This window comes from Salvelinus fontinalis, chromosome 12 (genome assembly GCF_029448725.1).
Source record: "Salvelinus fontinalis isolate EN_2023a chromosome 12, ASM2944872v1, whole genome shotgun sequence".
NCBI lineage: Eukaryota > Metazoa > Chordata > Actinopteri > Salmoniformes > Salmonidae > Salvelinus > Salvelinus fontinalis.
The window spans coordinates 28646566-28671712 of NC_074676.1; the positions used below are offsets into that span (position 1 = coordinate 28646566).

At 46.0% G+C, this 25147-nt stretch overlaps 1 pseudogene; it reads left to right on the plus strand.

Moving 5' to 3' along the window:
- The window catches only part of LOC129866534 (capping protein, Arp2/3 and myosin-I linker protein 3-like), a 50966-nt pseudogene that overhangs the window by 21020 nt on the left and 4799 nt on the right, over positions 1-25147 (plus strand).

Consider the following 25147-nt stretch of genomic DNA (forward strand, 5'->3'; position numbering starts at 1 on the left):
ATTCTCTGAGTAAACGTTTGAAACGTCACTCTTAGTTTGGGTTTTGTATGATAAATATGGTATATTGAGATGTGGGTCTTCTTATGACAGGGACAGTAAAAGTCCTCCTGCGTCTCTGTCTGACTCATCCCGTCCCAGCTGGTTCAGGGTCTCTGACAGAGGTTACGGGAGAGTGTCCTCCCTTTAAATCCCTGCAATGTACAGTACAGGAAGTGCAGTCAGACATATTGGCTGCAGAGGAAGTGCTTTGTAATGCTAAGACCTCCATCACGGTAAGGTTTCCTTGATCCTTGAGTCTCATATAACAGATTTGTGATTGTTGGCTAGATTGACAATGTATATCTGTATAACATAGGCCTAATGAGGAACTTATTTGAGGATGGTGAAACATAATACATTGGTGTTCATCTTCTACCTATTAAAAAACATGATCTGGCGCACACCCAGAAATCATTATTTTATGCAGAGGTGCTGACTAACAGCGAATAACTATAAGCTATAAAAATAGAGTTGCACACTCTATATATAAACTCCCAGTAATTTATTGGGTAAATCACCAACGTTTCGCCATCACTGTGCCTTCTTCAGGGTAAAGTCATGAGTGCATAAACCAGGTTATGTAGACAAACACCAATGACAATAGTGAGGGGTGTGTCATAATTATTAAGTTAATTAGAATGAATTGAGTGAAACTGTTAAAAAACAATAGGTTATAGCATATATAATATATTAGGCTATTGTTATCATATGGAAACATAGTTACATATTGTACATAATATTAGCATCAGCATACATTATTGTTTAATTCAATTTCACATAAATATTTAATTGTTTCCTATTTCATGAAAACATTTTGTTACATGTAATCTTTTGGTTCAACCATAATGCATAATTAGCATCATCAACAGGGGGAACATATTAGGTGTACGCTGATAAGCTGTAGAAAGAATATATCAATTTATAAGACTGGTTCATTAAAGAGAGAATTGTTCATAAGGACCTGAGATCAAAGTCAATATTCAGACCACTAGGGGGCAATGTTTTTAGATAGGATATCCAGTAAGCCTCCCTTTGTAGTAGGATCTCAATGTTACCTCTCCTTGATGGAGTAACATGCTCAATGCCTGTCTATTTGAGGGAGGAGATAGGATGGTTAGCTTCAACAAAGTGAGCTGCTAATGGATTATCAATGTTCTTACCTGTGATTGAGCTGCGGTGTTCAGCTATGCGTTGTATTAATTATCTTTTTGTTTGTCCTACGTATACTTTCCCACATGAACAGGTAATGAGATTGATTACTCTCTTGGTCTTTCATGAGATGATACCCCTAACTGGGAGTTTTCAAACTGTATGTGGGTGTCTGAAGAAGGATGTTGTTATAGTGCTGTTGCACTGTGCGCATGAGCCACATTTGTAGTTCTCATTTGGAGTGGGTGTCAAGAGTGTCTGAGTGGGCTCAGGGGGCAGGTCAGATCTCGCCAAACTATCTCCAATAGTGCGATCACGTTTATAGACCACCAGTGGGGGTTCCTTGAAGAGGTGTGCAATTTTTTTTTGTTTGATTGCAAAATATGCCATTCCTTTTTCAGGATTGCTTTAATTTTCTCTGAACACTTGGTGTACTTGATGCAAAAGACTGTTGCGTTGTTTTGCTTCTTTGGTTGAGTTAAGTTATTTCTATCTTGTTTTTTGAGATATTTTCATCTTTGCAGCATCAAGAGTTTTGTCCTTGTAGCCTCTCATTTTTTATTTTTCTGTCATTTTTTAGCATCATCCTCTAGCTATTGCCTTCACTTCATGAGTTGGGGAGGACACCCTCTAGAGGTGTAATGCTGCAGCCTTTACTGAATGACTGTCAAAACATTTACTGCTATTTCTAAGTCTGTTATTGTTTGTGTACAGTGTTTATGAGGAGCATCAATATGCATCAGTCACCAACCACACAGATGACTATCACCATTCAGACAATTAGAAGAGACATGCTTAAAACTATTGCTGCTACACATGATAGGAAAAGACTCATGAGAGGTCATCCAGGTGAGTCTCCCAGGTGACTGGTGTCAAATCAAATAACACTTTGTCACATGCGCCGAATACAACAAGTGTAGACCTTACCGTGAACTGCTTACTTACAAGCCCTTAATCCACCTATCGTGTCAGATTTTGAAAATATGCTTTACAGCGAAAGCAATCCAAGCTTTTGTGAGTGTATCAATCAATGCTAGAACAGCTAGCCCCAAATTAGCATGGTCACGAAAGTCAGAAAAGCAATCAAATTAATCGCTTACCTTTGATAATCTTCGGATGTTTGCACTCACGAGACTCCCAGTTACGCAATAAATGTTCTTTTTGTTCGATAAATATTACTTTTATAATAAAAAAACGCCATTTGGGTTGCGCGTTATGTTCAGAAAACCACAGCCTCGTTCCGTTCGACGAATATTCCAAAAGGTATCCGTAATGTTCGTAGAAACATGTCAAATGTTTTTTATAATCAATCCTCAGGTTGTTTTTAACATACATAATCAATAATATTTCGACCGTAACCTATCCAATAAAAGAGAGAAAGAAAATGGAGAGCTACCCCTCTCGCGTGCAGGAACTAATCAAAGGACACCTGACTAGTTTTGAAATATCTCGCTCATTTTTCAAAATAAAAGCCTGAAACTATGTCTAAAGCCTGGTCACAGCCTGAGGAAGCCATTGGAAAGGGAATCTGGTTGATACCCCTTTAAAATGGAAGAAAGACGGGCAATGAAACACAGATAAAATAAAATAAATCACTTCCGGGTTAGATTTCCTCAGGTTTTCGCCTGCAAAATCAGTTTTGTTATACTCACAGTTTGACAGTTTTGGAAACTTTGGAGTGTTTTCTATCCTAATCTGTAAATTATATGCATATTCTATGATCTGGACCTGAGAAATAGTCAGTTTACCATGGGAACGTTATTTTTAAAAATTAAAAAAATCTGACCCCTAGCGTCAAGAAGTTAACCAACAGTGCTGTTCAAGAAGAGTTAAGAAAATATTTACCAAATAAACTAAAGTAAAAAATTATGAAAACACATAACAATAACGAGGCTATATACAGGTGGTACCAGTACCGAGTCAGTGTGCGGGGGTACAGGTTAGTCGAGGTAATTTGTACATGTAGGCAGGGGTGAAGTGATTATGCATAGATAATTAACAGCGAGTAGCAGCAGTGTACAAAATAAATGGGGGGGGGGGGGGGGGGGTCAATGTAATAGTCCAGTGGCCATTTGATCAATAGTTCAGCAGTCTTATGGCTTGGGGGTAGAAGCTGTTAAGGAGCCTTTTGGTCCTAGACTTGGCCCTCCGGTACCAATTGCCGTGTGGTAGCAGAGAAAACAGTCTATGACTTGGGTGACTGGAGCCTATGACAATTTTATGGATTTTCCTCTGACACCCTGGATTGCAGGAAGCTTGACCCCAGTGACGTACTGGGCCATACGCACTACCCTCTGTAGCGCCTTATGGTCAGATGCCAGTTCTCTGACCTCCTCCCTATAGGCTGTCTCATCGTTGTCGGTGATCAGGCCTACCACTGTTGTGTCGTCAGCAAACTTAATGATGGTGTTGGAGTTGTGTTTGGCCACGCAGTCGTGGGTGAACAGGGAGTACAGGAGGGGACTAAGTACACACTCCTGAGGGGCTCCAGTGTTGAGGATCAGCATGACAGACGTCTGTTGTCCACCCTTACCACCTGGGGACGGCCCGTCAGGAAGTCCAAGATCCAGTTGCAGAGGGAGGTGTTTATTCCCAGGGTCCTTAGCTTAGTGATGAGCTTTGAGGGCAGTATGGTGTTGAATGCTGAGCTGTAGTCAATGAACAGCATTCTCACATAGGTGTTCCTTTTGTCAAGGTGGGAAATGGCAGTGTGGAGTGCGATTGAGATGGCGTCATCTGTGGATTTGTTGGGGCAGTATGCAAATTGGAGTGGGTCTAGGAATCCGGGAGGATGCTGTTGATGTGAGCCATGACCATCCTTTCAAAGCACTTCATGGCTACCGACGTGAGTGCTACGGGGCGGTAATCATTAAGGCAGGTTGCCTTCGCTTTCTTGGGCACAGGGACTATGGGGGTCTGCTTGAAACATGTAGGTATTACAGACAGTCAGGGAGAGGTTGAACATGTCAGTGAAGGCACTTGCCAGTTGGTTTCTCGCATGCTTTGAGTACACGTCCTGGTAATCCATCTGGCCCCGTGGCTTTGTGAATGTTGACCTGTTTAAAAGGTCTTGCTCACATCGTCACAGTCATATCACACAGTCATCCAGAACAGCTGATGCTCTCGTGTAAGCTTCAGTGTTGCTTGCCTCGAAGTGAGCATAAAAGGCATTTAGCTTGTCTGGTAGGCTCGCGTCACTGGGCAGCTCACGCCTGGGTTTCCCTTTGTGGTCCGTAATAGTTTAAGCCCTGCCACATCCGACGAGCATCAGAGCTGGTGTAGTAGTATTCAATCTTAATCCTGTATTGACACTTTGCTTGTTTGATGGTTCGTCTGCGGGCATAGCGGGATTTCTTATAGGCGTCCGGATAAGTGTCCCGCTCCTTGAAAGCGCCAGCTCTAGCCTTTAGCTCGATGCGGATGTTGCCTGTAATCCATGGCTTCTGGTTGGGATATGTACGTATGGTCACTGTGGGGACGACCTCATCAAATCACTTATTGATGAAGCCGATGACTGAGGTGTTGTACTCAATGCCATTGGATGAATCCCGGAACATATTCCGGTCTGTGCTGGAAAAACAGTCCTGTAGTGTAGCATCCGCATCATCTGACCACTTCCATATTAAGTGAGTCACTGGTGCTTCCTGCTTTAGTTTTTGCTTGTAAGCATCAGGAGGATAGATTTATGGTCGGATTTTCCAAATGGAGGGCGGGGGAGAGCCGTATGCATCTCTGTGTGTGGAGTAAAGGTTGTTGTTACGCATGCCTCTTGGAGGAGGGAACGCAACACCCTACTACACTCAACTCCCCATGGGGTGAAAGAGGTATGTGATTGTAGGTGCGGGTAAGGATGACAGAGGCAGAGAATATTACCGTTTACCATGTTAAGGAAATAAATTCCCAGTAATGTGGGGAAAAGGGTCTGGACAGAACCAAAGCAAAGAAAGTTAAAGTTAAAGAGTCCCCTCTCCTACTGTACCTGAAACGCCACTTAATGATGGTGTTGGAGTTAAATGGCGTTTCAAGCTGTCGCAGCAGTCGGTAATTGCCGACAGCTGTATCCCCTAACGAGAGGGCGGGATCAGAGCTCCAATCTGCAATGGGGCCGACCAATCAGCTGCTTGGGGGAATCCAGGAAGCCATTTCCTGAAATACACACATACATATACACAAACTCACAACACAGAAACTGGGGAACGTAACAGTCGTCTAGAGTTATTTTTCCTCTGGTTGCACATGCTGGAAAAAATTTGGTAAAACTGATTAAAGTTTGCCTGCATTAAAGTCCCTGGATATAAGGCTTATGCCCTTATAGTTGGTTGAGTGCGCTCTTAGTGCCAGCATCGGTCTGTGGTGGTAAATAGACGGCTACAAATAATATAGATGAGAATTCTCTTGGTAGATAGTGTGGTCTACAGCTTATTATAAGGTACTCTTCCTCAGGCGAGCAATACCTCGAGACTTCTTTAATATTAGACATCGCGCACCAGCTGTTATTGACAAAAAGACATACACCCCGACCCCTCGTCTTACCAGACGTAGCTTCTCTGTTCTGCCGGTGCATTGAAAATCCCTCCAGCTCTATATTGTCCGTGTAGTCGTTCAGCTACGACTCGGTGAAACATAAGATATTACAGTTCTTAATGTCTCGTTGGTAGGATAATAGTAATCGTAGGTCATCCATTTTATTTTCCAATGATTGCATGTTAGCAAGTAGAATTGATGGCAATGGGAGTTTACTCGCTCTCCTACGGATTCTCAAAAGGCAGCCTGATCTGCGTCATCTTTTCTTCCGTCTTTTCTTCACCCAAATGACGGGGATTTGGGCCTGTTCCCGGGAGAGCAGTATATCTTTCTCATCGGACTCGTTAAAGGAAAAACTTTTTCCAGTCCGTGGTGGGTAATCCCAGTTCTGATGTCCAGAAGTTATTTTTGGTCATAAGAGACGGTAGCAGCAACATTATGTACAAAATAAGTTAAAAAATAAGTTAAAAACAAACGAAATAGCAAAATTGATTATGGGCATGTAAAACGTCAGCCATCCTCTTCGGCGCCATTTTATCTATATGCCCTGTGTATTCCAGGAGCTGGCCCAGGCCTTGCTACAGGCAGCCCGGACTCTCTGTCCCAGGGTCACACACAGGTCAAGCTGGCTGACTATGTGGCTAAGATGTCCAGACAGACAGACCTCTTCATCTGGGACACCCTCATACAGCACACAGGAGAGCTCAGGTAAACAGCCGAATATACACACATCCACCCTGACACAAAAACACAGCTTATGTAGAACACAAACAGTTACATCATCCATGATCTTTGTTGTTTTGTGTCACAATCATGTCATACTCAATACTGTTAATTTTCCCACCCAGGGCCTCCCACATCTCTCATAAAGCTTACTGTAGTTGCTAATGGTTTACTTCTCGCCTCCCTTATTTATTTATGCTTTTCACTCCTCTTTCAGTGAACTCCAACTGTCAGTTAGTGTCTCCTTGGTGGAAAGTATCATTGATGAGGTTCTGCAGGACTTTTGTGGCTCAAAAGTTTGTGGCTCAGCGGCAATTGGTGAGAGTTTGTTTTGTGTGTGAGTTGTTTGTGTGTTTGATTAGTATGACTGATCACCACCCTCCCCCATCTCAGAACCGTCATATGAGGGAGCAGACCAGAAAAAATGGCTGTTTTTTTAAATAGGTTTTGTGAATCTGTGCCCAGCTCCCTCAGCTAAAAGTAGTAGACCATGACTGCCCACTGGATGATGTAAAAGTTCTGACTAACATAAAACACACATATCCCACCATACTATACTGTATATGCCGAACCATTCTACCAGTCTACACAGTACCTACATGACCTGCATTAGTTCTTGTTTAATATAACTAATTGAATATTCTTCTCCTCCACAGTATGTTCATGTCATTTGGAGGAACAGCTATCCGTCAAGCAACCTCAGTGAAAAGTAAGAACCAGGCTTGTCATAAGTATAATTAAGATTTATTGTAACAGACTATTTAGTTGGAAGCTGGGAGTCTGGGATGAAACTAGGAAGATTAACATTGTAGACAATCAGGTTTGATGATTGGCTGCAGTCTGCTCTATAAAAATTGCCTCGACCTGTGATGTCAGTAGCTACAATCTTCTGCCACTGTGATTAGCTTCGAAAAAGGTTTCACCCAGAGTTCACAGTTGAAAGGACAGAGGTCGTGTCTGAACCATTGCATTATCCAGTTAGGAGTGAGCTCTAACTAAAGAGGGTCAGAAGGGCAGTAATATGAAAATAATGGAGCAGTCACAACAAAGAGGGAGATATTGTCTAGAGCCATATGGTTCTGGATTGTTCTGCTCAAATCCCCCTAGTGCAACGTCCTCTTAAGCGCATTTTAAATCTGATTTAGAATGAGTCTAAATTTGTGTCAGTGTGCTACATGAAAAAAATTATGCTACACTTTTTAACCCCTTGTCCACTGGAAAACATCTTCAAAAAGAGCCACTTATGTTTTACTGTGCATATGTTTTACTGTGCATGTGTTTTACTGTGTATATGTTTTACTGTGCATATGTTTTACTGTGCATATGTTTTACTGTGCATATGTTTTACTGTGCATGTGTTTTACTGTGTATATGTTTTACTGTGCATATGTTTTACTGTGCATATGTTTTACTGTGCATATGTTTTACTGTGCATGTGTTTTACTGTGCATGTGTTTTACTGTGTATATGTTTTACTGTGCATATGTTTTACTGTGCATATGTTTTACTGTGCATATGTTTTACTGTGCATATGTTTTACTGTACATATGTTTTTGTGTTTGTGTGTCATTGATGCAGTCTGGGACCCTAGAGGGGCTGTCCCTCAGTGTGTCTTAGGAGTTCCCCTCCTTGTGACAGTGCTGTGTCATGGTGCTGAAGGTTAAAGGTCCCCCATTGAAGGGGAGGGGTGTGGGGGGGCAGTGGTGGGGGGGGGGGGGTTACTACTCTACCCTCAACAAAATATAATCAGCTGTGCGGTGCTCTGCCTGTCCAATAAAAAGGGCTGTGGCTAACTGGAGCATGGCCGGGTTACTTTCAGACCACTGAGTTTCACTGGGGGAACGGGGACGGGGATGGAGGGGTTGTGTACAATCATTACACAACCCCTCCCCCTCCTTTGCCTCTCTCTCCCTCTTTTGACGCTACCTGCGCTCTCTTTCGCTACCATCTCTCTCCTTGTATTTTTATTTTGCTCTCTCTTGCTCCCTCTCTCTCCGTCTCTTTCTTGCTCCCTCCCTCTCTCTTCCATTGTTTAGATTCAGTGTTGTAAATCTGTCTGATTAGTCTCCTCTCTTCTCTGTGCCGTGAAGCCTATAGTTAAAGGCATCCATCTGATTCCTCTTCCATCCATATTTTCTGTCGCTTTGCTCTCTGCTTTTTTTCTTTGTCCGCTTCTCCTCTCCCTTTCTTCATCAACACTCTCTCAACCACCATCCTTCTCTCTCTCCCATTCTATCTCACATCCCTTCCTAGTGTGATAACGCCACATTATAGTTAGTTGTCCTGTTTTTACATGCATTCTATCACACACCCGGTGCCTGTGTAGGTTGGTACCATTCCCTCTCTCTGTCTCTCTCTGCAGGTGTCCTGGATGTAGACACGGAGCAGCAGGCGAGAGAGAGCATTTATTATCAGCAGGAAGTAGGAGGGGAGGTCTCAGGGGTAGGAGGGAGTGGGTGGGCGCTGTCGTCGACAACGTTATTGTCAGTCACAGTGGCAGGCCAGCTGAAACCTGAAGGCCCCTCCCACACAGGGAGGGAGGCGGATGCTGCCGCTGCTCTTGCTGCTGCCGCGGCTCTTAGCGACAGTGATCCCCGGCGCCCTGAGCCTGCACCTCCTCAGCCCCCTATGGACCTGCCCATCGAAGGCCACACACTGAGGCACTACACCCGCTCCAGGCCCAGACCCAACCGCCGGAACAGCAAGCCGCCCAGCAAGCCCCAGGTAAGAGGCAACACGACGATCACAGACCAAGGAGGATGGGGATGGAGGGAAGAAAGGGAGGGAGGCACAGAGAGAGGAAGAGGGGGGGATGCAGGGAGAGGATAATTGTAGCAACAGAGCTGCTTTCTGAGAGAGGAATAGATGAGAAGGGATGGAGAGAAATAGAGAGATGAGGGGAGAAAAAAATCAGAGCAGAGCAGAGAGAATGTTGGAGATAGAGCGAGAGAAAGCGAGGGAGAGGGAATGGGGGAGGGAAGCAGTGTTCTGATGGTAGTTCTCAGGTTATTGCAGCCACAGCAGCAGAGGCAGTGTCAGTGGCTTGCAGCGCTAGACATTCTCTCTCATCTCCATCTCCAGCCTCTTTCCCTCTCTCTGTCTATCTGATTCTATTTCACCGTCTTGTCAGTGCTGCTGCTTTAGCTGTTGATGTGTTGAGGAGCCATTTCTGTGTGTTTTCTCCATATTTTCCCCTGCATTAACGATGGTCCCTGTGGTTCTCAGTAGTTGGGGTGGGAGCTGTCAGAACAGGGCAATGTCTTTCCATATTGATTCTGGATAGCTCTATTCTGCTCTGTGTGACTGCCGTAGAATTTTTATTATTCATGTTTTTACATCAAGGTGGGCTCACCGGCTCTCCGCCCCTCCCCCCCTCCACGATTACTCTCCCGTCAATGCTTTTAGGACATTCCCTCTATTACGGTGGAATATTGTTAAGGATTGTCAATGGGAACTGGTCATGTGTCTGTGTTTGCATGTATGTATTCATTGTCGTGTTTGATTAAAATGTCCCACAATCAGCTCCGTGCTGATTGGTGGCAGTCTAGTTGTGTGTGTGTGTGTGTGTGTGTGGGTGTGGGTGGGTGTGGGTGGGTGTGGGTGTGTATGTGTTTTCCCCTGACACTGTCTGTTCTGCCAACTGATCAAACAGCTAGCTCTCTGTTATGTGAAAAAACAATGCTGCAGCCATCTTATAAACGGGAACTAGTTCAATATAAATGGCTGATATAAGGTGTTCGTTGTAACATTATATGTGACTGTCTGTGTGTGTGTCTGTTTGCCTGCTGCCATTGTCATTAGTGGTGCTACACTGGTGTTGTTGTAACGTTCCTGACCTATTTTTATGTTATTTTGATTATGTTTAGTTGGTCAGGGCGTGAGTTGGGGTGGGCATTGTATGTTGTGTGTGTTTGGTTAGTCCATGGGTGTTGCATGTGTATGGGATAGTGTTTGTTAGGTTGTCTAGTTATGTCTATGGCTGCCTAGATTGGGTCTCAATCAGAGACAGCTGTCATTCATTTGTCTCTGATTGGGAGCCAGATTTAAGGTAGCCATAGGCAGTAGGCTTTTGTGGGTGTTTGTTCCTGTGTCCTCACAGGACAGTTGAAGGTTAGTCTCATTTGTTGTTTTGTAGTTTTGTAGTGTATTGTTTTGCTGTTTTCATTAAAAGATGGCTTATTTCCCTCAATCCGCATCTTGGTCCTATCCATGCTCCTCCTCGTCTAAGGGGGAGAACAACAATGACTGCCTTTACAGAAACACCCACCACAACAGGACCAAGCGGATTGAGGAGAGAGAAAATGAACTACAGCAATGGGGAAAAGAGGAATGGACTTGGGAGGAGATTCTGGACGGAGAAGGACCCTGGGCACAGCCAGTGGAGTGTCGCCGCCCCAAAGCGGAGCTGGAGGCAGCGAAAGCGGAGAGGTGGCATTATGAGGCGCTTGCAAGGCAGAGTGGCTGGAAACCCGAGAGGCTCACCCAAAAATTTCTTGGGGGGGGGCTAAAGGGGAGTGTGGCGAAGCCGGGTTGGATACCTGAGCCAACTCCCCGGGCTTGCCGTGGAGTAAGAGGGCGTCGTACTGGTCAGACACCGTGTTATGCGGTGAAGCGCACGGTGTCCCCAGTACGCGTGCTTAGCCCAGTGCGGGCTATTCCACCTTGCCGCACTGGGAGGGCTAGGTTGGGCATCGAGCCGGATGCCATGAAGCCGGCCCAACGTATCTGGCCTCCAGTACGTCTCCTCGGGCCGGCGTACATGGCACCAGCCTTACAGGTGGTGTCCCCGGTTCGCCTGCATAGCCCAGTGCGGGCTATTCCACCTCGCCGCACTGGCAGGACTACGGGGATCATTCAACCTGGTAGGGTTGGGGAGGCTCGGTGCTCAAGAGCACGTGTCCTCCTTCACGGTCCGGTATATCCGGCGCCACCTTCCCACCCCAGCTCAGTACCACCAGTGCCTACACCACGCACCAGGCTTCCAGTCCATCTCCAGAGCCCTGTTCCTCCTCCACGTACTCTCCCTATGGTGCGTGTCTCCAGCCCAGTGCCTCCAGTTCCGGCACCACGCACCAAGCCTCCTGTGCGTCTCCAGAGCCCTGGACGCACTGTTCCTTCTCCCCGCACTCGCCCTGAGGTGCGTGCCCTCAGCCCGGTACCTCCAGTTCCGGTACCACGCACCAGGCCTAGAGTGCGCCACGAGAGTCCAGTGTGCCCTGTTCCTGTTCCCCGCACTCGCCCTGAGGTGCGTGCCCTCAGCCCGGTACCTCCAGTTTCGGTACCACGCACCAGGCCTATAGTGCGTCTCAGCCGGCCAGAGTCTGCCGTCTGCCCAGCGGTGCCTGAACGGCCCGTCTGCCCAGCTCCGTCTGAGCCATCTGTCTGCCCAGCTCCGTCTGAGCCATCTGTCTGCCCAGCTCCGTCTGAGCCATCTGTCTGCCCAGCGCCGTCTGAGCCATCTGTCTGCCCAGCGCCGTCTGAGCCATCTGTCTGCCCAGCGCCGTCTGAGCCATCTGTCTGCCCAGCGCCGTCTGAGCCATCTGTCTGCCCAGCGCCGTCTGAGCCATCTGTCTGCCCAGCGCCGTCTGAGCCATCTGTCTGCCCAGCGCCGTCTGAGCCATCTGTCTGCCCAGCGCCATCTGAGTCATCCGTCTGCCACGAGCCATTAGAGCCGCCCGTCTGTCCCGAGCCAGTAGAGCCGTCCGTCAGTCAGGAGCCGCTAGAGCCGTCCGTCAGTCAGGAGCTGCCAGAGACGTCCGTCAGTCAGGAGCTGCCAGAGACGCCCGCCAGTCAGGAGCTGCCAGAGACGCCCGCCAGTCAGGAGCTGCCAGAGACGCCCGCCAGTCAGGAGCTGCCAGAGACGCCCGCCAGTCAGGAGCTGCCAGAGACGCCCGCCAGTCAGGAGCTGCCAGAGACGTCCGACAGTCCGGAGCTGCCCTACAGTCCGGAGCTGCCCTACAGTCCGGAGCTGCCCTACAGTCCGGAGCTGCCCTACAGTCCGGAGCTGCCACTCAGCCCGGACCTGCCGGAGTCCCTCAGCCAGGACCTGCCGGAGTCCCTCAGCCAGGACCTGCCGGAGTCCCTCAGCCAGGACCTGCCGGAGTCCCTCAGCCAGGACCTGCCGGAGTCCTTCAGCCAGGACCTGCCGGAGTCCCTCAGCCAGGACCTGCCGGAGTCCCTCAGCCAGGACCTGCCGGAGTCCCTCAGCCAGGACCTGCCGGAGTCCCTCAGCCAGGACCTGCCGGAGTCCCTCAGCCAGGACCTGCCGGAGTCCCTCAGCCAGGACCTGCCGGAGTCCCTCAGCCAGGACCTGCCGGAGTCCCTCAGCCAGGACCTGCCGGAGTCCCTCAGCCAGGACCTGCCGGAGTCCCTCAGCCAGGACCTGCCGGAGTCCCTCAGCCAGGACCTGCCGGAGTCCCTCAGCCAGGACCTGCCGGAGTCCCTCAGCCAGGACCTGCCGGAGTCCCTCAGCCAGGACCTGCCGCCCCTTATCCCGGTGCTGCCCCTTGTCCCGGTGCTGCCCCTTGTCCCGGTGCTGCCCCTTGTCCCGGTGCTGCCCCTTGTCCCGGTGCTGCCCCTTGTCCCGGTGCTGCCCCTTGTCCCGGTGCTGCCCCTTGTCCCGGTGCTGCCCCTTGTCCCGGTGCTGCCCCTTGTCCCGGTGCTGCCCCTTGTCCCGGTGCTGCCCCTTCTCCCGGTGCTGGTCGCTCATTTAGGTGGTGTTAGTGGGAGGGTGGTCATTGGGAGGGGGATAAAGAAGCGGGGATTGATTATGGTGGGGTGGGGACCTCGCCCTCAGCCTGAGCCACCACCGTGGTCAACTGCCCACCCAGACCCTCCCCTGGACTTTGTGCTGGTGCGCCCGGCGTTCGCACCTTGAGGGGGGGGTTCTGTAACGTTCCTGACCTATTTTTATGTTATTTTGATTATGTTTAGTTGGTCAGGGCGTGAGTTGGGGTGGGCATTGTATGTTGTGTGTGTTTGGTTAGTCCATGGGTGTTGTATGTGTATGGGATAGTGTTTGTTAGGTTGTCTAGTTATGTCTATGGCTGCCTAGATTGGGTCTCAATCAGAGACAGCTGTCATTCATTTGTCTCTGATTGGGAGCCAGATTTAAGGTAGCCATAGGCAGTAGGCTTTTGTGGGTGTTTGTTCCTGTGTCCTCACAGGACAGTTGAAGGTTAGTCTCATTTGTTGTTTTGTAGTTTTGTAGTGTATTGTTTTGCTGTTTTCATTAAAAGATGGCTTATTTCCCTCAATCCGCATCTTGGTCCTATCCATGCTCCTCCTCGTTTGAGGAGGAGAACAACATTGACTGCCTTTACAGTTGTAGCGTGATTCATTGTTGTTATTACAGGTAACACTGTACAATTGGGTTAATACCACATTAACCAGGTGTCTGTATCCACTGTGTTGTATTTACTGGCACACGGTGCCACCACATTGTTATATAGACTGTATTCAAGGTGCATGCAATTGTGTATTTCTATATTTCCTGTGCTCTTGTCCCTGGTTACCTGTGTGTCTGTAACGCAATTGAAACAGCAGATCCATTGCTGTTGTCCATGGTTACCTGTGCTCCTGTATAGTAATTGTTAGTGTGTTAAACCCTGTGTTATTATCTGGGTCTCTGGGGTCAGTGTACATTCAGGTAGGACGGGCAACCAGCTCTGATCAGAGATTTTCTGGAGAGGACGACTCCACAGAGATAGCTTCGGCAGGATGAGAGGCAGAAAGAACCACTTTACCCATCTATGGAATGGAAGAAGTGTGTTATAAGGCAGAATTCTTTTTTTTGGTGTGTGTTTGCTTGTATATGTTTTTATGCATGTGTATCACAAGCAGGTTTATGCTATGTGAATGTTTCTAATGTGTGATAATGTAGCTAGTTGGCCTGGTGAAATATGGGGCCAGGTAGTGGTTGTTGGAGGGCTGCTGGCTGTGTTGACGGTGGAGAAGGAAGGGTCTACAGGGTCTACTGTCACACTGCTGTAACACTCACTGTGATTGGTGGTGGTGGTGGTGGCACTGCACATTCTGCTGGGTCCGTAGCATTTGATTTTATTACATCTGTAGAGAAATGTAAGGTCATCTGCATTTGATTTGATTACATCTGTAGAGAAATGTAAGGTCATCTGCATTTGATTTGATTACATCTGTAGAGAAATGTAAGGTCATCTGCATTTGATTTGATTACATCTGTAGAGAAATGTAAGGTCATCTGCATTAGATTTGATTACATCTGTAGAGAAATGTAAGGTCATCTGCATTTGATTTGATTACATCTGTAGAGAAATGTAAGGTCATCTGCATTTGATTTGATTACATCTGTAGAGAAATGTAAGGTCATCTGCATTAGATTTGATTACATCTGTAGAGAAATGTAAGGTCATCTGCATTAGATTTGATTACATCTGTAGAGAAATGTAAGGTCATCTGCATTAGATTTGATTACATCTGTAGAGAAATGTAAGGTCATCTGCATTTGATTTGATTACATCTGTAGAGAAATGTAAGGTCATCTGCATTTGATTTGATTACATCTGTAGAGAAATGTAAGGTCATCTGCATTAGATTTGATTACATCTGTAGAGAAATGTAAGGTCATCTGCATTTGATTTGATTACATCTGTAGAGAAATGTAAGGTCATCTGCATTTGATTTGATTACATCTGTAGAGAAATGTAAGGTCATCTGCATTTGATTTGATTACATCTGTAGAGAAATGTAAGGTCATCTGCATTAGATTTGATTACATCTGTAGAGAAATGTAAGGTCATCTGCATTTGATTTGATTACATCTGTAGAGAAATGTAAGGTCATCTGCATTTGATTTGATTACATCTGTAGAGAAATGTAAGGTCATCTGCATTTGATTTGATTACATCTGTAGAGAAATGTAAGGTCATCTGCATTTGATTTGATTACATCTGTAGAGAAATGTAAGGTCATCTGCATTTGATTTGATTACATCTGTAGAGAAATGTAAGGTCATCTGCATTTGATTTGATTACATCTGTAGAGAAATGTAAGGTCATCTGCATTAGATTTGATTACATCTGTAGAGAAATGTAAGGTCATCTGCATTTGATTTGATTACATCTGTAGAGAAATGTAAGGTCATCTGCATTTGATTTGATTACATCTGTAGAGAAATGTAAGGTCATCTGCATTAGATTTGATTACATCTGTAGAGAAATGTAAGGTCATCTGCATTTGATTTGATTACATCTGTAGAGAAATGTAAGGTCATCTGCATTTGATTTGATTACATCTGTAGAGAAATGTAAGGTCATCTGCATTTGATTTGATTACATCTGTAGAGAAATGTAAGGTCATCTGCATTAGATTTGATTACATCTGTAGAGAAATGTAAGGTCATCTGCATTTGATTTGATTACATCTGTAGAGAAATGTAAGGTCATCTGCATTTGATTTGATTACATCTGTAGAGAAATGTAAGGTCATCTGCATTAGATTTGATTACATCTGTAGAGAAATGTAAGGTCATCTGCATTAGATTTGATTACATCTGTAGAGAAATGTAAGGTCATCTGCATTTGATTTGATTACATCTGTAGAGAAATGTAAGGTCATCTGCATTAGATTTGATTACATCTGTAGAGAAATGTAAGGTCATCTGCATTAGATTTGATTACATCTGTAGAGAAATGTAAGGTCATCTGCATTAGATTTGATTACATCTGTAGAGAAATGTAAGGTCATCTGCATTAGATTTGATTACATCTGTAGAGAAATGTAAGGTCATCTGCATTAGATTTTTTATAACGGCATAGCTACCTCCCCCTAAAACGTCTTGCCTCAATGTTGCAGAGAGAGAGAGCTTCTTACTAACTGATGTCGTCATCTGAGGTTTAATAAAAAGCTGGAGCTGGAGCACACCCAGATAAAATGATTTAGTGTAGAGGTGCTGACTAACTGGAAATAAACTGGAAGCTATATAAATAAATAGAGTCATCTGAGGTTTGTTCATAATATGAGGAATTGGACAGAGCCTGGCAGTTGAATTCTGCAAATGGTGGGAACTCCTACTGAATGATTCCCTGGGAATGTGTGGGAGACGATTCTTTGAAATCCAAGACCTCATATTATCAGACAGGACATGTCAGACCATATGTCAGAGATTTGTCTTCCATTTTATGCTCTCCTTTTTATACGGTTAATTGACTATTATAAACTGGGTGTTTTGAGCTCTGAATGCTGATTGGCTGACAGCCATGGTATATCAGACCACATACCACGGGTATGACAAAACATGTATTTTTACTGCTCTAATTACATTGGTAACCAGTTTATAATAGCAATAAGGTACCTCAGGGATTTGTGATATATGGCCAATATACCCCGGTTAAGGGCTGCGTCGTGCGTAAGAACAGCCCTTAACCGTGGTATATTGGCCATATACCACACCCCCTCTGGCCTTATTGCTTAATTATAGAATTAGTGCGAGACATTATTGGATGACCAGAGCCCTATACCTACATAGACATGAACTGTAGTTGCGAAAAGTCCACCTATTGATGTTCTATTTACCACAATAGACAATGCACTGCAAAGACAGTAAAGTCCTGCCCCCTTCTACCTACCAGTCCATCAGTAAGAAAGTGTTGCTGTGCTAGATGTATAGACAGGGTATATGTATGAAAGGGTTAGTGTGTGTTGTTAGTCATCAGTGGAAACACCATCCTTGTGTTTTATGGCACGTCTTTTTCTCTTCCTGAAGATGGAGTGGAGTGATGGGGTTCGGGGCTCTCTGATTGGCTGAGAAGTACTAAATGATTTATAATCCGTTTGTCATGCAGCATGGAGCTCCATTTGTATACGGTTGCTATAGCTCTGTTCTGCAGGGTGTAGGTTCTCCTACTCACTGTAACCACCACGCCTTAGACTCCTCTCTCACAGTCTGTTCAGCAGCAGCTACACTCACAGACTGGCTAAATACAGAACAACGTCTCAAACACTAGCCTACCGTGTGTGTGTGTGCGTGCGTGTGTGCGTGCGTGTGTGTGTGCGTGCGTGCGTGCGTGCGTGCGTGCGTGCGTGCGCGAGAGACACTGAGAAAACAGCCCTTGCCTTCATTCTGTCTCTTCCCACTGCTGAAAAATGTCAGCCAATACTACCGGTCAAAATTTTGTGGACTGCCTGTTTATATCTGAGTAAGTGACAGACAGCCAGGAAGAGAGTTAGTGTGAACTGCTCTTCCCACCAGCCTGCTAAATAACAGTGAATAATTTATCTTTTAAATGATCATATTTTGATCCAAACTAAATAGCTACTCTTCAGACTGGAACAGAGGGAGAGGAGAGAGTGGTGGTGGGGAAAGGGTGTGTCTAAGAAGTCCAGTCACATGGTGGGGGATCAGGGCTGATGGGTTGTGTTCTCTCCAGGTACCTGAAGCACAGATGTGCCTGCACACACTGCTTCTGCCACAGCCACACAGTGTTCTATAGAATAGAGAGGATGATCTATTGTGTGTGTGATTGCGTGGGTGTATTTGTCCGTGTTTGTTCATAAACATATATTTTTATCTATTGCATATCTGTTGTCAAACATATGAATCACTATGTGTACGGTGAGTGTGAGAGTGTACTCAGCCTACACTGATCAGTCACACAATGGTTTTACCATAAGCATTCTCCAAGCCACTTATCTTATTGGTTATGCGATGCTAGCTTGGCCAATAAGCAAACATTTATTTTTTGGCAATGCTACAGGGGGATTTGACAGTGGCAGATGAACCACAGTGCCTTCACTTTTGCATATACTGAGTCGCAATGATCTTTTGGTTGTGTTTTTGTACATGTGTGTGTGTGCAGGAGCAGGCAGCTGAGCGTGAAGAGAATGAAGCCAATGAGACCATGGGCAGGGTGGATGAGGGAGTAGAGGAGTTCTTCACTAAGAAGATCCTCCCTGATGACCCGCTGTAAGTATCCGTATACCTCCAACAGCATACACCTTTGCATACTGACACGTACTGAATAGATGTACTGCATGCACCCACACTCAACAAACCCACTCATACTAACTCTCTACACCTACACCCTCTGCACATGCATGTTCACACACTCCCATATAGACAAACATCGCTACACACACCATGCATACATACTGTAGCAACAGAAAGATAACAGAATGTATTAGACTAATGTTTGTCTACTGTGGTTAAAAACACTGTATCCCAAATACACAGCATCCCACTGATCCCAGCACTAGATAGTATGAACACTGAACAAGCACCACCACTGAATGGAGACTCAGTAGTGTTGTTGCTGTTTTGTGCCTCACCTCCCTTGCAGAAAAGCGCAGAGGGAGGAGGTCCCTTACAAAGCACAACCCACAGCGTCGACCTCCACCACCCCTGCCCCTCCCAGCACGTCTGCCCTGGCCCCGCCCTCCTCTACCACCTCTATCACCTCCTCCTCCTCCTCCTCCACCGTAATAACCTCCAACACTACTACCACAACCACCACCCCTTCCACCGCCCCCTCCAAAAACATCAAGAAGAAGTTTGGGGACTTCTTCGCCTTCAAGAAAGTCCGTGCTGGCCGGGGGGCAAAGGGCGAGGGTGGGCCGGAGGGCAAGGTCAAAAAGACCTCCATCACAGATCTAATCAGACCGCTCAGGGAGGCAAAAGAGAGGGAGAGAGAGAAAGAGCGGGAGAGAGAGAAGGGGAAGTTAGAAGAAGAGAGTGGTGCTAAGGCGACCGGTGTTAATGATTCTGATGCCACCAAAACAGTAAGAGCAGCAGAGGACAACACCATGGCCCCTACCGCACCCTCTGATGTCCCCAGCATCCCCACAACCCTGCCCACCAGTGCCTCCGTCCAGGAGGAGGTGACATCTGTGTCCCCCAGCGCTCTGACCCCAAGCCCCATCATCAGCCCTGTCGGCGGGTTCCTGGTGGAGAGGGAGAAGACCCGGACTCTGGAAAAGAGCAAGACCCCAGATGGAGAGAGGAGGCTGAAGGCCACACGGCGCTCGCTCAGGGAGGGCAAGTCCCAGTCCCTCATCCTGCTGACAGGCCTGGAGGATGGCGCTGCCGCACACGGAAAGGTAGGTACCACTCTGCACTAGTGATCAGAAAACACATGGAGTTAGTTCTAAAGAAAATGCACATCATTTAAAAAAATGCTTTTGGTCATCCACTTTCAGAAACACGCATCTGAATGCACATCCAGCTTTGAACAGCGCCTCCACGTCATGCTCCACCGCATGGGGGTGGCCAAGACACCCCCTGCAGACACAAAGAGCAGCCAGGTGTGTGTTTGTGTGTGATATTGATGGTTGTGGACTACCCTTTCTGTTCTCTTCCTCCCTATTTCCTCTATTTATGTTCCGAGCGCCCAGCTGGGATTCACTTAGGATTACAGCACCTTTGTGACATTCATGTAATGTGCCATGGCAGTGAATATCTCAGTATAGTACCTAATCCTGAGACTGTGATATTGCAGCTTATCCACTGCAGCGTGTCTATCAGTCCAGGTAGGAGCACATGGGAGGATAACGCATGAATAACATTCTCTTATATCTTCCTTTAGAACAAAGAAGAGGAGCTGAGGAAAACCAACTCCGAAGGTAAGCCACTCCGCACACCTCCTCAGCTGTGTCTGGGACTCCCTGTGTGACTCAGTGTGACTCATCACACTGTATATACAAATCCCCTACTGCCGACGGGAGCTTGACAGCATCTCAGGTTTGCTGTAGATGTGCAGTCTTTGTCAACTTAGAGTCGGGTGGTTGTGCTACATGTAGATATCTCCTCTTAGAACTGTTGAATTGTAGACTGTCAAGTAAAAGTGTTGCTGTAGCACTAGGGATGTGATTTGACGGTAGATGCTTGTCAAGTGTAAACTGCTGTTGTTGGCCTCTTGTGTACCCCTTGAAAAGAAGAAGGAATCTAGATCAATTTGATAGAAATGTAGAAACTGTGCTTATTTCTGGTAAACGCCAGGTTGAATCCCAATGAGGTAAAGGCCATCAGAGAAATCAATCTTGCATGTATAAATACAGTGTTCAGCTAGCACCTCTGGTTCCTTGGAAGTTGTGGGAATGTACGTTTTCTGGTTTCCTATTGGTTCTCGGAACGAAGCCATACATTTCCTGACTGGTAAAACATAATGTTTTTTTAAATGCTCTGAGAACGGAAGTAAAGATTTCACTTGTTCTGGGAATGTACATTTTTAGATTGCAGGGAGGTTCTCAGAATGTTTTACTATGGTTCCCTGAAAGTTTTCCTGTGAGGTTTTATTAACGGTTATTTTGAGGTTTTTGAATAACTTCCTTAAAGCTTTTACTGAATGTTTCAATAAGACTTTTAATAACACTGCTAGCTTAGGTTAACTGTTTAGAACTCCATGCACAGATAGGAGACATGGAAATTATTTTGCTTAGACATTAATCATCCAAACATTTATTTTTGTTTTGTGACACCGCATCAGTGTCAGAGATCAGAGATGAACCTATGATCTTCTGTTTTCTATCCATGGAATTAGTCCACTGCACCACCAGGATGGAGCTAGCATGCCATGTTTTAACTCGTACAAAGCTGTTCCGTTTAGTCTATTCAAACAGACCCAATTTCAAAGGAAACAAGCACTCATTAGTGGGCACAACCAACACACCTGAACACACTTAAAAAGATAAAGGATAGAGAGAGTTTTGTTGACGCTGAGAACGGAATGTATATGTTTTTCAATAACATTCTTATAACGTTCTTTGAACGTTACTAATGTTTTCTTGTGGTTTTTCTGTAAAGTTTTCTTAATGTTCAAAGAACATCACTTTAAATAGAACCATGACGAAACGTTATGCTGAAGTACTGAAATTCCCACAGAAGAACGTTCACAATGGGCTCAGACATCAATTCAACGTCTATTCCACGTTGGTTCAACATATTTAATTGAAGTGACATGGAAACAAAATTGATTCAACCAGTTTGTGCCCAGTGGGTTGTTTCTGAATGTTCTCTGAACTATTTGAAAACATTCCCAATGTCAAACCAGTTGGAGAAGATTTCTAGAACATTACCAAAAATGTTTGATACTTTTAGGAAACGTTCTGTTAAACCAATTAAATACCAAGAAAATAACGTTATTTTGTCAAGTTCCTTATCTGTGCTGAGAATGTTCCAAAGCCAAGCAACTATCCTGCACCATTTCCAGAATGTTGTGGGAAGGCTGTATACTAAATAACCATAGGACAACCACGCTCTCACCAAGCTCTAAGAAACATATGGGTCTCAGAACGTTATGTGCTAGCTGGGTTGTGACTGGCGTTGACCCTGAGGTTAGAGCAGGCCAGAGAGGTTCATGGGAAGTCCGAGCAACGCAGACCGGCTAGCCTGGGAGTCATTACTGCCCTTTGTCACTCAGTGCTGGAGGTCAGGGATCAGTTCACACATTCACTCAGAGGGGAACTCAGCACTATCAGCCAATAGAGCTCTAAAGATAACAGTGAAAGCTCCCTTAGCTGTTTTTTGTGTGGATTTCTTGTTTATTTTGTGTGTCAGACTGCTTCAAGTATGGAGAAGCTCATAGTATGTGTAGGTGAACCTCCCATTTTGCTATAATCCTCTACTCTTTCTCAGGTGCAATTCTTGACAAAAAACCTGAGCCACCACCCACGTCCATGAAGCCTCGCACTATGTCCACATCAGCTTCAGGTAATTCTGACACTTAAATCTGGTGAATGGATGTCCATGTAATATATCCATCTATACTCCAAGCCAATGGGGGGCAAAGTACGGCCCACTGGGTCATATCCAGCCAGGCCAAGGACTTCAATCCGGCCCGCGAGACAAAAACTTTATAAAATACAAATAAATGTTTCATTTGTATTTTTTACCCCTTTTTTCTCCCCAATTTCATGGTATTCTATTGGTAGTTACAGTGTTGTCCCATCGCTACAACTCCCGTACGGACTCAGGAGAGGCGAAGGTCGAAAAACACGACCCAGCCAAGCCGCACTGCTTCTTGACACAATGCCCACTTAATCCGTAAGCCAGCCGCATCAATGTGTTGGAGGAAACAACGTGCACCTGGCGACCGTGTCAGAGTGCATGCGCCCGGCCTGCCACAGGAGTCGCTAAAGCACGATGTGACAAGTAAATCTCAGCCTGCCAAACGCCTTCCTAACCTGGATGACGCTGGGCCAATTGTGTGCCGCCTCATAAGTCTCCCATTCACGGCCAGCTGTGACACAGCCTGGGATCGAACCCGGGTCTGTAGTGACGCCTCAAGCACTGCGATGCAGTGCTATGACCGCTGCGCCACTCGGGAGGCCCCCGCAAATTGAGTTTAACAAACAATTGTCCCCCCAAAAATGCGGCCCTCCATTAAATTTCAAAATCCCGATATGCCCTCGAGCCAAAAAGTTTTGCTCCAAGCCTTTATGTAAATATAATGTTGAAGCAATGACTTCAGTGCAACCTCCCTTCTCCCCTCAGACACCAGGCGGCCAATCAGAGCAGGCGTGGAGGCTCTCAGAACAGACAAGCCCCTCCTCCAAGGACGTCCCATTGGCCCCCTCCCTCCCAAACCCACAGTGGCAGCCAAACCCCCTCTCCCAGCCCCCCAGCAGCACCCTGCTGCCGCTAGGACATCCCCGGGGGTCCCCCGGCAGTCCAACACAGCCACGGAAACCCAGACCCAGCCAGCAGAGCCAGAGCCGTCCCAGAGCCAGACCCAGACCCAGCAGAGTGAGCCGACCAGTCCTTCCTCCCGCAAGGAGACTCCCCCTGCCCCATCGCCACACAGGGACCCCAGCTCTCTGGAGAGCAGGGAGCGCACTGAGAGAGCACAATCAGTCACTGAAGGTATACATACAGTGCATTTGGAAAGTATTCAGACCCCTTTACTTTTTCCACATTTTGTTATGTTGAAGCCTTATTCTAAAATTGACTAAATCTACACACAATACCCCATAATGATAAAGCAAAAACAGGTTATAATTTTTTATTACATTTATTCTAAATAAAAAAACAGATATATCACATTTACACAAGTATTCAGACCATTTACTCAGTACTTTGTTGAAAAAACCTTTGGCAGCGATTACAGCCTTCAGTCTTCTTGGGTACAAGCTTGGCACACCTGTATTTGGGGAATTTCTCCCATTCTTCTCTGCATATCCTCTCAAGCTCTCAGGTTGGATGGGGAGTGTTGCTGCACAGTTATTTTCAGGTCTCTCCAGAGATGTTAGATCAGGTTCAAGTCCGGGGTCTCGCTGGGCCACTCAAGCACATTCAGAGACTTGTCCCGAAGCCACTCCTGCGTTGTCTTGCTTGTGTGCTTTGGGTTGTTGTCCTGTTGGAAAGTGAACCTTTGCCCCAGTCCTGAGCACTCTGGAGCAGGCTTTCATCAAGGATCTCTCAGTACTTTGCTCCGTTCATCTTTCCCTCGATCCTGATTAGTCTCCCAGTCCTTGCTGCTGAAAACATCCCCACAGAATGATGCTGCCACCACCATGCTACACCATAGGGATGGTGCCAGGTTTCATCCAGGTGTGACGCTTGGCATTCAGGCCAAAGAGTTCAATCTTGGTTTCATCAGACCAGAGAATCTTGTTTCTCATGGTCTGAGAGTCCTTCAGGTGCCTTTTGGCAAACTCCAAGCGGGCTGTCATGTGCATTCATTGAGAAGGGGCTTCCGTCTGTCCACACTACCATAAAGGCCTGATTGGTGAAGTGCTGCAGAGATGGTTGTCTTTCTGGAAGGTTCTCCCATCTCCACAGAACCTGATGGTCACTCTGACAGAGCTCCAGAGATGAACTCTGGAGTTCTGTCAGAGTAACCATGGGATGCACATGCGCTCAATTTCGAGTCTCATAGCAAAGGGTCTGAATGCTTATGTAAATAAGTTTTCACTTTGTTATTATGGGGTATTATGTGAAGATTAATGAGGGATTAAAACATTTTTTTGTTTTTAGAATAACGCATAACACAACAAAATGTAGAAAAAAGAAAAGGGGTCTGAATACTTTCCAAATGCACTGTACATACAGTATCACTCACCTCTCTTCTTTCCAGGTCTGAGCACACTTTTTAATTTGTGAAAAAATACTTGACTAACTATAATGTTTTTTCTGTCTGTGCAGAAAAATACCAAGCTAGTTTTATGTTCTGTATCTGTTCCCTTTGTCTCTCCCACTCTCTCTGATGCTTTGTCTCTCCCACTCTCTCTGATGCTTTGTCTCTCCCACTCTCTCTGATGCTTTGTCTCTCCCACTCTCTCTGATGCTTCGTCTCTCCCACTCTCTCGGATGCTTTGTCTCTCCCACTCTCTCGGATGCTTTGTCTCTCCCACTCTCTCTGATGCTTTGTCTCTCCCACTCTCTCTGATGCTTTGTCTCTCCCACTCTCTCGGATGCTTTGTCTCTCCCACTCTCTCTGATGCTTTGTCTTTCATTATAAGCTTACTATGAAATAATGCAATCACAGTGAATGCTCAGAGCATAATAATTACTTTGGTATCTCTTTGTTTTCATATACTGTAACATATTTTGTGCATGGCAGCACCTAATGCACTTGTCTGTATTAGAAAGATTATTTTACATAATCAAAGTGAGCTGATATCAATCCTGGGAATCCATTTGCCAGAAGTCGGACTGTATTGGTTTTGACTCGAGTGCACTAGCTGAATGACTGAATGACATTAATGTACAGTGTATTGCACAGTCCACCACCAATATGTAGCA